Source organism: Heptranchias perlo, unplaced genomic scaffold, assembly GCF_035084215.1.
Source record: "Heptranchias perlo isolate sHepPer1 unplaced genomic scaffold, sHepPer1.hap1 HAP1_SCAFFOLD_55, whole genome shotgun sequence".
Classification (NCBI taxonomy): domain Eukaryota; kingdom Metazoa; phylum Chordata; class Chondrichthyes; order Hexanchiformes; family Hexanchidae; genus Heptranchias; species Heptranchias perlo.
The window spans coordinates 1,862,638-1,873,747 of NW_027139570.1; the positions used below are offsets into that span (position 1 = coordinate 1,862,638).

General features: G+C 44.3%; 3 non-coding genes across 3 annotated transcripts; 2 read left to right on the top strand and 1 right to left on the bottom strand.

Moving 5' to 3' along the window:
- The first annotated feature begins 8,050 nt into the window (after window positions 1-8,050).
- On the top strand, window positions 8,051-8,122 carry trnaw-cca (transfer RNA tryptophan (anticodon CCA)). Its single transcript has one exon. It is a non-coding gene; the product is annotated as a tRNA-Trp (tRNA).
- Window positions 8,123-8,773: 651 nt separating this feature from the next.
- Window positions 8,774-8,846, bottom strand: trnav-uac (transfer RNA valine (anticodon UAC)). The gene has a single exon. It is a non-coding gene; the product is annotated as a tRNA-Val (tRNA).
- A 1,275-nt stretch (window positions 8,847-10,121) lies between these two features.
- Window positions 10,122-10,204, top strand: trnal-cag (transfer RNA leucine (anticodon CAG)). Its single transcript has one exon. It is a non-coding gene; the product is annotated as a tRNA-Leu (tRNA).
- Window positions 10,205-11,110: the final 906 nt, after the last annotated feature.

An 11,110-nucleotide genomic window follows, 5' to 3' on the forward strand; every position in this document is an offset into this window, starting at 1 on the left:
AGCACCTTCTCAAGAGCAATTAGGGATGGGCAATAAATGCTGACCTTGCCATTGACACCCACATCCCATGAATGAAGACAAAAATAGTCGCCTGCATGGCCGAGTAATTTCCTGCTGCTAAACGACGGGAAGAATGAACCCATCGGCTTCAGTCCTCTCTGTCTTATTTTTCATCACACACGAATACATTACACAGAGATATAATGATAACCACCACACAGTTACACCCAAATGTATTTATAAGTGTCACAGATGCAATCATATATATTTATAACAAGATATATCATGTTGTCAAAACAATCAAAATAAATTTATAAATGGCACACATAACATGAACACTCACTTTATAAACAAGCATGACATCCATTTATACACATCCAGAGTTTAAATTTTCAAACCGTCCTGTTAGCAGCCCTGAACAAAGTCCACACACCGAAAGTCTCAGCATTTTTTCAGATGCTGCCCGTCCTGTTCTGCATTTTGAGCAGTTCCTTTCCTGTGATGTGATGATTCTGGGTGCCGGGTGTGTGTAATTGGATTTGCTGCAGTCATGCTGCCACGGACAGGTGAAGGCTGCTTCTGAGGCTGCCTGAGACCCGGTGGGAGTGGGCGGGGATTTGGTCATCTGAAATAAATGAAACGCTGTGTGAGAAACTTTCATAAAGTTAAACATCCAATTTTTTTCCGTTGGACCTCGTGACGCAACGGTAGTGCGTCTGATTCCGAATCTAGCGGATGCGTGTCGAAATCACACTCGTTTTTAGCGCTGGTCGGAGGCTGAATAATTCCAGAATTCATATTGCATTCCCTTTTTGACAATAAACAGAGCCCTGCTCTGAATTCTGCCTCACTAGTTCCCCAGTGTCAGGGAGAGAAGCGTCTGATTCCCTCATTTATTTATTGCAAGAAACATACACAAACACACGTATTAATTCAAACTCAGCCTGCAGCTCCACACGCACAGAGATAAACACAGCCAGAGACAGGCAAACACCGGGAAATAGACAAACCGGTTTCTCAGGGAATTGCCTGTACCTCCACGGTCGAATGGAAGGGCTTTAGTTGTTCGCTTTCGTTCCACACCTTGGAATTCAGGAGAATCTGGTATATGGTTTGTCGGACAAGGCACGGGCGCGATGGCCCGAATGGCCTGCTTCTGAGCTGCATCCTTCCACGATTCTGAAGTCAGCCCCTTGGGCGGAGCCAGCAGCTGCCTCACTGCAATAACAGACCAAATGTGCAAAATTGCACTTCCCCGGCTCATTCAGTCGGTTGAGCATGAGACTCTTAATATTAGGGACGTGGGTTCGAGCCCCACGTTGGGCGAATTCAGTTTTAAACTTTTACGCTGCTTTCGCGAGTGAACCCTCCGCTTGCTTGACTGTCAGTGCAAGAGACGAGTCTGTAAGTGCCGCGGAGTGTGCAATCGTCAAAACTTTAAAAGGAGCAGAAGGTTATTAGGGGTTCAGATACACAAACCTCTCTGATAAGCCTGAGATTTTGTCAGATTTGCTGCCTCCCCGCCATCTCTTGCCCTCTGACGAGGTACTTGCTCCGGTTTCAATTTCCAAACTGGGTCAGTTGGTGATCGGGTCTAGGAGAGCTGGTTTGTGATCTGAGCAGGAAACTCAGCGGCCCCGGGTGAGACAGAGAAAAAAAAAATCAGTCGAGGCCTGGTCCCAATCTGCGGATGTGGAAGAAAACACGGGAGGAGGGTGCGGTGTGACGTCCCTGTCAAACCAACTGCCCGAACAAAGCTGGCCACAGTCACAGAATCAGAATGGCTACTTCCAGACGCGGGGGGAGGCCGGTTCATGTGGAAAAGGATCCGGACGAGAATGATCTGATTCATAAGGTTAGGGGAGGGAAATTAGGGAGCTCCTTCAGAACGTTAATTATTTGAAAATGAAGACTTTTTCCTGTGTAACTTGTGTGGTTTTGATGAATGAAATGTTTGTAAAAATGCATCCTTGGAGAAGGATTGAGAGCTTTTAGGACTAGAGGGGAAATTAGGAGATTTTTTTTTCGCACAGAGGGTTGTTCCGATCTGGTAGCCACTCCCTGAAAGGGTGGTGGAAGCAGCTTTCATAGGAACTTTCAAAAGGCAATTGGACAGGTACTTGAAGAGGACTGATTAGCAAGGTTACGGGGAAAAGGCTGGGTTTTTTGGACTAAATTAGACAGCTCTTTCAAAGAGTAGGCAGGGCAACACGGCCGAATGGCCTCCTTCTGTGCTGTAATATTCTATGATTCTATTCCATGATTTTAGTGTGGGACAGGAGAGATATTGTTTCAAGTGAAGGAAGACTCTCCCAATCAGAGCAGAGAGAGGTGACTGGTCAGTTCCCCTCTGTCCAGTATAAGTCACCAGCGGTTTTTTGTGGTGTTGTGGTTACCAGTTCGATTGACACGCGAACGGCCCTGCTTTCGATCCTGGGCGGACAATTTATGTTGCAATTGCTGTTTACATTCTATATTAATGACTTAGATGAGGGGGCCGAGTGTAATGAATCCAAGTTTGCTGATGATACAAAGGTAGATGGGAAAGTAAGCCGTGAGGAGGACGCAAAGAGAGGTGGACAGGTTATGTGATTGGGTAAGAAAGTGGCAGTTGGAGTGTAAGGTGGGGAAATGTGAAATTGTCCACTTTGGTAGGAAGAATAGAAAAGCAGAATATTTTGTAAAAGGTGAGAGTCCAATAAATGTTGGTATTCAGAGGGAGTTGGGTGTACTTGTAAACAAATCACAGAAAGTTAACATGCAGGTACAGCAAGCAATTAGGAAGAAAAATGGTATGTTGGCCTTTTTGCAAGGAGGTTGGAGTATAAGAGTAAGGAAGTCTTGCTGCAATTAAATAGGGCCTTGGTGAGAACACACCTTGAGTACTTTGATGTAGTCTACATGGATTTTAGCAAGGCTTTTGACAAGGTCCCAATTGGCAGACTAGTCAAAAATGATGTGATTGCACTAGAGAGGTTACAGAGGAGATTTCAGAGGAGGTTGCCAGGGCTGGAGAATTTTGGCTGTGAGGAAAGATTGGAGAGGCTGGGGTTGTTTTCTTTGGAACAGAGGAGGCTCAAGGGTGATTTAATTGAGGTGTACAAAATTATGAAGGGCCCAGTTACAGTGAATGGGAAGGACATATTTCCCTTAGCAGGGAGGTCAATAACCAGGGGGCATAGATTTAAAGTGATTGGTGGAAGGATTAGAGAGGAGCTGAGGAGATTTTTTTTCACCCAGAGGGTGTTGGGTGTCTGGAACTCACAGTTCAAAAGGGTGGGAGAGGCAGAATCCCTCGTTACATTTAAAAAATACTTGGATCTGCACCTGAAGTGGGATAATCGACAAGGCGATGGACCGAGTGCTGGAAAGTGGGATTGAGCTGGGTGGCTCATTTTCGGCCGGCGCGGACGCGATGGGCCGAATGGCTTCCTTCTGAGCCGTAAATTTGCGGTGTTTCTACAAAATTGGCAATTGTTCTTTGCAACAGCAAATTCCTTCACCAGAAATCGAACACGGGCCGCGGTGGGGAGAGTGCTGAATCCAAAACACTAGACCACCAGGGAAAACATGTAAAGTTCTTACATATATCTGGCAGTGTTTGTATTAGGTACAAATAATATTTCTGGTTTCGTGACTCTGTTAGTTGCAAATGTATTGCATGTATCTGTATTATTTATTTATTTATTGGGGTGTACATATTGTAAAGCTACTTTTGGCGCTGATAAGAGTCTGTATAATTCCTCAATTAATGCTTTATTTGCGTTTTCACAATAACAAGTCTGTCTCACTGGCTCCCCAGTGTCAGGGAGGGAAGTGTCTGATGCCCTCTTTTATTTAATGTTACAAACAGAAGACAAACACTCGCATTCGTTCAAAATCAACCAGCAGGTGGACACACACACAGAGATAAACAGTGCCAATGATCTGGACGTTATCTTGGGATTGCTGCACATGGACACCCAGGGGCGAGTTTACTACAATGACAGACAAGAGTGGCTTGCCTGCTTAGGCCCGGCTAACTCAGTCGGTAAATCATGCGACTCTTATTTTGAGGGTCGTGGGTTTGAGCCCCAAGTTGAGTGAATTCTCTTTCAACATTTTTATGTTGCTTTCAGGGGAGAACCCCAGCTCTGACTCCCCCACCCCCGACCTCCCGTGCAGTGTCACCGCGCACATTGTGGCCGCGCCCGGGCTGATTTCTCTCTGTCTCACCCGGGACCGCTGAGTCTGTTATACCGTGATCACCAACTCACCCATTTTGTAAATTTAAACCGGAACAGATGACTCGCAAAGGGCAAGAGAAGTAGGGAAGGCTGCAACCTCTGATAAAATTTCATTCCCATTAAAGGTCCGTGTATCTGAACCCCGAACACTTGCTGCACCTTTTAAAAGTTTTGACATTCTCTGTACAGGACGCGGCACCAAGAGATTCGTCTCTGACACTCACAATGATGCGTAGGGCCGTTTTCACTCGTAAAACAGCTATTGTGATATTGTGATATTGTCTGAGACTCCCGAACCAGAGGAAAGGGTTTGTCTATCTACCTTTCAAAATCCTAAAAAGCCTTCTATATTCCAGGGAATACAAGGATGTAACCGCTCCTCATAATTTCATCCTTCGAGCCCTGCTAACATTCTGGTAAATCTGGGCTGCGCTCCTTCCAAGGCCAATATACCCTTTTAGAGTAAAAGGGAATAAAACTTTAAATGAGCGTCAGTGAGGATCAGTTTTTTCTCACTCAGTTATCTGTTTAATGAAGTAAAAGATGCAGCTTTTCAAGAAGAAGGGAGCAGCCACTGTCGCCCTTTTTGGCAGGAGAAAAAACGCCTACCTGGATGTTGATGGAGAGCAAGTTTCAAAACAATGTTTACACTCGGGAATCATTCGCGTGTGAAGCAAACACGATAACCGCTACACTACGGAAACCGCTACTATCTCATTAAAAACAATGGGGAACTGACTAAGTCTCCTGTCTCTATTCTGGTTTGGAATGTGTCGCTTCTCCGTCCAGTAACACTTATTATGTTGCAACACAGAAGGAGATCATTCGGCCCATCGTGCCTGTGTTATCTCTTTGAAAGAGCTGTCCAAGTAGTCTCACCACCCATGAGCTCTTTCCTGATCAGCCCTGCATTTTTTTTTCCTTTTCAAGTATTTATCCAATCCCCTTTTGAAAGTTACTATTGAATCAGCTTCCACCGGCCTTTCAGGCAGCGCGTTCCAGATCATAACAACTCGCTGTGTAAATTATGTTCCCTCATGTCGCCTCTGGCTCTTTTGCCAATTACCTGAAATCTGTGTCCTCTGGTTACCGACCCTTCTGCCTCTGAAAACAATTTCTCCTTATTTGCTCTGTCAAAACCTTTCATAATTTTGAACACCTCTTTCAAATCTCCCCTTAACCTTCTCCGCTCTCAGGGGATAATCCCAGATTATCCAGTCTCACCACATAACTGAAGTACCTCATCCCTGTTACCATTCTAGTAAATCTCCTCTGCACCCTCTCCAAGGCCTTGACATCTTTCCTAAAGTGCGGTGCTCAGAATTGAACACAATCCTCCAGCTGCAGCCGAACCAGTGTTTTATAAACGTTTAGCATAACTTTGTAGCTTTTGTACTCTATACCTCTATTAATCAATCCATTTCACCAGGCTGGCTCTATCCTCCTGAAGTCTGATACTATCCACCACATTGTTTACTACATTCCCGAGATTCGTGTCATCTGCAATCTTTCAAATTATACCCTGTATACTCAAGTCCAGGTCATTAATGTATGTTTCAAAAATGAAAACTTTTTGCAGTGTGACTTGTGTGATTTTAAACCTAATTTATACAACATCTTCTCATAATTTAACTCCTTAACCCTGTTAACAATCTGGTGATTCTGTGCTGCACTCCTTCCAAGGCCAATATATCCTTTCAGATTAAAAGGTATAAACTTGAAATAAGCGTCACTGTGGATCAGTTTTCGCTCACTCAAAGTTATCTGTTGAGTGAAATAAAAGAAAGCGCTTTTAAAGAATAAGGAAGCAGCCACTATCGCCCCTTTTGACAAGTCTATTTTGTGGCACTTTATCAACCGCCTTTTGAAAGGCCATTTACACAACATCAACCACATTGCCCTCATCAGCCCTCTCTGTCAATTCATCACGAAACTCAATCACGATTTGCCTTTAACAAATCCAAAGTGGCTTTCCTGTCCAAATGATTATTAATTTTGTCCCAGATTATCATTTCTAAAAGCTTCCCACCACGGTGGTTAAACTGACTGGCCTCTCGTTGTTGGGTTTATCCTTGCACCCTTTTTTGAACAAGGGTGTAACATCTGCAATTCTCCAGTTCTCTGGCACCAAACCCTGTATCTAAGGAGGATTGAAAGATTATGGCCAGGACCTCTGCAATTTACACACTTACTTCCCTCAGCAACCTAGCATGCATCCCATTCGGACCAGGTGACTTATCTACTTTAAGTACAGCTAGCCTTTCTAATATCTCCTCTTTATCAATTTTCACCCCATCCAGTATCTCAACTGCCTCCCCATTTACTGTGATTTACTGTGATTAGGCAGCATTTTCTACCTCGGTACAGACAGATGCAAAATACTCATTTAGAACCTCAGCCATGCCCTATGCCTTCATGTGTAGATCTCCTTTTTGGTCCCTAATCGGTCTTTCCCCTCCGCTCACTACCAGTTTGCTATTTATATGCCTATAGACGACTTGTAATGACTTGATGAAGGGATCGAGTGTAATGTCTCCAGGTTTGTTGAAGATACAAATCTAGGTGGGAAAGTAAGCTGTGAAGAGGACACAAAGAGTCTACAAAGGGATACAGACAGGTTAAGCGTGTGGGCAAGAATGTGGCAGATGGAGTATAATGTGGGGAAATGTAAGGTTATTCACTTTGGTAGGAAGAACAGAGAACTGAATATTTTTGAAATGGTGAGAAACTATGAAATGTTGATGTCCAGAGAAACTTGAGTGCCTGGACACCTGAACTCCAGGTTGTGATAACCTAGTATAATCATCCAAAACCTGATGACGGAGAAAGTCTAAAAAAAACTAAGACAATAATCAACCCTTGGTGGTTTCTGAGAGTCAGCAAAGTCGGATGGTTTACGACCATGAGTTAAGATCAGTGGTGCTTACGTACAGAACAATGCAGCCGAATCGTATAAAGATAGGGCATGCTCCCTTCTCAAATGTTAGAGCTCTCAATAGGGGATAGTCAGAAGTCCATTTCCACAGGCAGTCCGCAAAGGTCAGGTCTGATCTACCTGGATTCGCAGACAGTCCAGGTTGTGTTGATTGCTTGTCATTAATGTAATCTGTAGACAGTTGTATTATAATAATAATACTGTTGAATGTAATGTTGAAGACACCTGTCGTGCAACTCTGTTGTAATCAGTCTATTAAAATTGCTATTTTGTAACCACTCGGGCTAATTTCAAGCGGAAGTTATTGTTGATGGATTAACAACCCATATTTGCGACAGTAACGGGAGAAATCCGCAAACAAACATTCACTTTAAATAGAAGCATCACACCCATAATTTATATTTTCACACGTTCATTTTTGCAGTTCTCACCAAATTCCAAACATCGAAAGTCCACGAGTTTTTCAGAAGATTCCCATCCTGTTATGTGTTTTGAGCAGTTTCCTACATGTATAAACATCACACCCATAGTTTATATTTTCACACGTTCTTTTTTGCAGTTCTAATCGAAGTCTAAACACGGAAAGTCTAAATGTTTTTCAGAAGATCCCCTCCTGTTATGTACCTTGAGCAGTTTCCCACATCCATTTCCTGTGATGTGATAATTCTGGGTGCAGGATGAATGGAATTGGATTTGCTGCAGTCCGCTGACAGCAGGCGATGGAAGCGAGCGCCATGCTGCCGCTGACAGGTGATGGCGACTTCTGATGCTGCCTGACATCCGGTGGGAGTGGGCGGGGATTTGAAAGCCAACCCATTCCACCAATCTCGGAGCTCTAAAGCGGTGCTTGACAAACATTGATAGAAAAAAACACGCAGTACAGCATCCAGGCCTCGTGGCGCAACGGTAGCGCGTCTGACTCCAGATCAGAAGGTTGCGTGTTCAAATCACGTCGGGGTCGCAGTTTTTTCCCTGAGAGCCGGTTTGAACAATTCTGCAATTCAAGTTTTCTTTGCGTCTTCACAATTAACAGAACCCTGCTCCAAAGTCTGCCTCTGGCCGGGAGGGAAGCACCTGATGACCTCATTTATTTAATGCAAATAACAGAAGACAAACACACATCTTCGTTCAAAAACCACCCTGCAGGTGGACACATGGTGAGATAAACACAGGGCAGAGATGCAGACAGCATCGGGAAATAGACAAGAGAAATAGATTGAGCGCTTTGTTATCAGAAAATTGTCTGAACCTCCACGGTCAATGAAAGGGCTTTTGTTGGTCGGTTTCCCATTGAACCGGAGAATTCGGGAGAACTTGGTGGATGGTTGGTTCGTATTCCCTTGTCCCCCACCATTGGAAAATGTTTGTCCATCCCACCGGACGAACTCCTTTCAAAAGCCACTCTGTCCAAAGCCAATATATCCTTCCAGATGAGAAGGGAATAAAACTTGAAAAGAGCGTCACTGTGGATCAGTTTTCTCTCACTCAAAATTATCTGTTTAATGAAGTAAAATATGCAGGTGACAAAGAATACGGCAACAGCCACTGTCTCCCTTTTTGACAAGAGAAGAAAATCCATCTGTCTGTTTGTGGAGACCAAGTTCCAACATAATGTTTCCGCCCGGGATCGAACTGGGGACCTTTCGCGTGTAAAGCGAACGTGATAACCACTACACTACAGAAACCGATGGCATGGTATGTAACACAATGGGTAGCTGAATGGTGTGCTCTCTCTGCTCGGACTTGGAATGTGTTCTTTCCATTGCAGCTGGAGACACAGACAGTGGCTGCTCCCCCTTATCTTTAAAAACTCTCAGGGTAGTGGGTTTGAGCCCCACGTTGGGCGAGTACCGTTTTAAACTTTTATGCTGCTTCCACCCGCCCCCCTCCGTCTCACCGCACACGATGGGGCCGCGCCCGGGCTGAATCTCTCCAATCAGGTTTCCGCCCCTGTCGCAGCATGAAATGGTCCTTATCAAAGTCACAAATGATACCCTATGTGACTACCACCATGATAAACTATCCCTCCTCATCCTTCTCAAATACAATATCTCACCGTGCTGTTATGCTGTTAGACTAGTTTCATCTCTCTGCTCTTATTTGGAATGTGTTGCTTTTCCATCTGACAACACTTAGTATCATTGTATTATGTTAGTCCACAAGAGGAGATCATTCGGCCCATCGTGCCTGTGCCGGGTCAAACACACGTATTCGTTCAAAATAAGTTCAGAGACAGATTGAGTGTTTTTTTTAATCAGAAAATTGCCTGAACCCCCACAGTCCACAGCTTTCCTCCTCGCTATCAACCACACGGCCTACTTTTATGTCAACCGCAAATTTCTCAATCATGCCCCCTACGCTTAAGTCCAAATCGTTAATGTATACCACAAAAAGCAAAGGACCAAATACCGAGCCCTGCGACACCCCACTGGAAACAGCCTTCCAGCCGCAAAAACACCCGTTGACCATTACCCTTTGCTTTCTACCACTCAGCTAATTTTGGATCCAATAAGCTACATTCCCTTGGATCCCATGGGCCTTTACTTTTTCGACCAATCTGCCATGTGGGAATTTTTCAAAAGCCTTGCTACAATCCATGTAGACTACATCAATTGCGCCACCCTCATCGATCCTCCTTGTCATCTCCTCGAAAAATTCAATCAGGTGAGTTGGACACGACCTCCCCTCAACAAATCCATGCTGACTGCCCTTGATAGGTCCGTGCCTTTCGAAGTGACAGTTGATCCTGTCCCTCATTTGAAATGGAGTCTTTCTCCTGCTTGCTGCAATAACAGATAAGGCGGTTATTAGTACTGAGGCCTGGCTAGCTCAGTTGGTAGAACATGACACTGTTAATCTCAGGATCGTGGGTTCGAGCCCCACGTTCAGCGAGGACCATTTTTAAGTTTCATGCTGCTATCACTGGCAGAAATAATGCAGAATAAAGCATGGTATTGGTAGTCAGAATGGCCGAGCGGTCTAAGGCGCTGCGCTCAGGTCGCAGTCTCTTCTGCAGGCGTGGGATCGAATCCCACTTCTGACATTGCTCATTTTTACCAAGACGTGGAAATATTTTATTTGTGGATTGGGCTGCAGCTGATGTTTCTGCCAAGTTGATTTGCTCCTCCCACAAAAGCAACTGGCTTTGTCATGCATATGTGACTTGAGAAGTTTTGAATGGTGAAATGTTTGACATATTAATGACCGGGACAAAGAAATAGAACAGCAGTGGGAAACATTTAAAACGATGATCGATAGAGTCCAGGAGAAATATATCCCACGACAAAGCAAGAAAAAACTAGCCAGAAATGATACAACAGGGATGAATAAAGAAATAAGGACAAAATTGAAACTAAAGAAAAAGGCACACACGAGACAATAAAGGAGAGAGGGGAATGTGAAAAGACTGGGAAAGAAGTCTAAAGAACTATTGGAAAGGCAAAAAGGAATATCAAAAAAGCGAAGTATTCTGGACACATCAACAGCCAAAGAAAATTTAGGATTGGAATAGGGCCACTAAGGGATGCACATGACAAACTCACAGGCAATGACAGCGAAATGGCAGAAATATTAAATAATCACTTTGCTCCAGTATTTACCAGGGAGACTAATATTGTGGGCATGACAGGAGAAGAAGAGATCAAAAAAATATAAAGAGATTTAAGATCGAAAGGGGGGAGATAATTCATAAACTAATCAAAGCTAGAGAGGAAATTTCCTGTTAGGAGCCGAACGACAGTTTCAAACCGCTCAGCCACGCTAATTTCCGTATTACTGTTCAGGAGCTCAGTTCACAGGGACACGATTACTGCGCTCCATTTCGAGAGGCTCAGTGACAGGTGGAAATTGACCTATTAATAGAATCATAGAATGGGACAGCGCCATTCGGATGCCATTCGGCCCATCGTACCTGTACCAGCTCTCTGAAAGTGCTGTCCAGTTCGTCCCA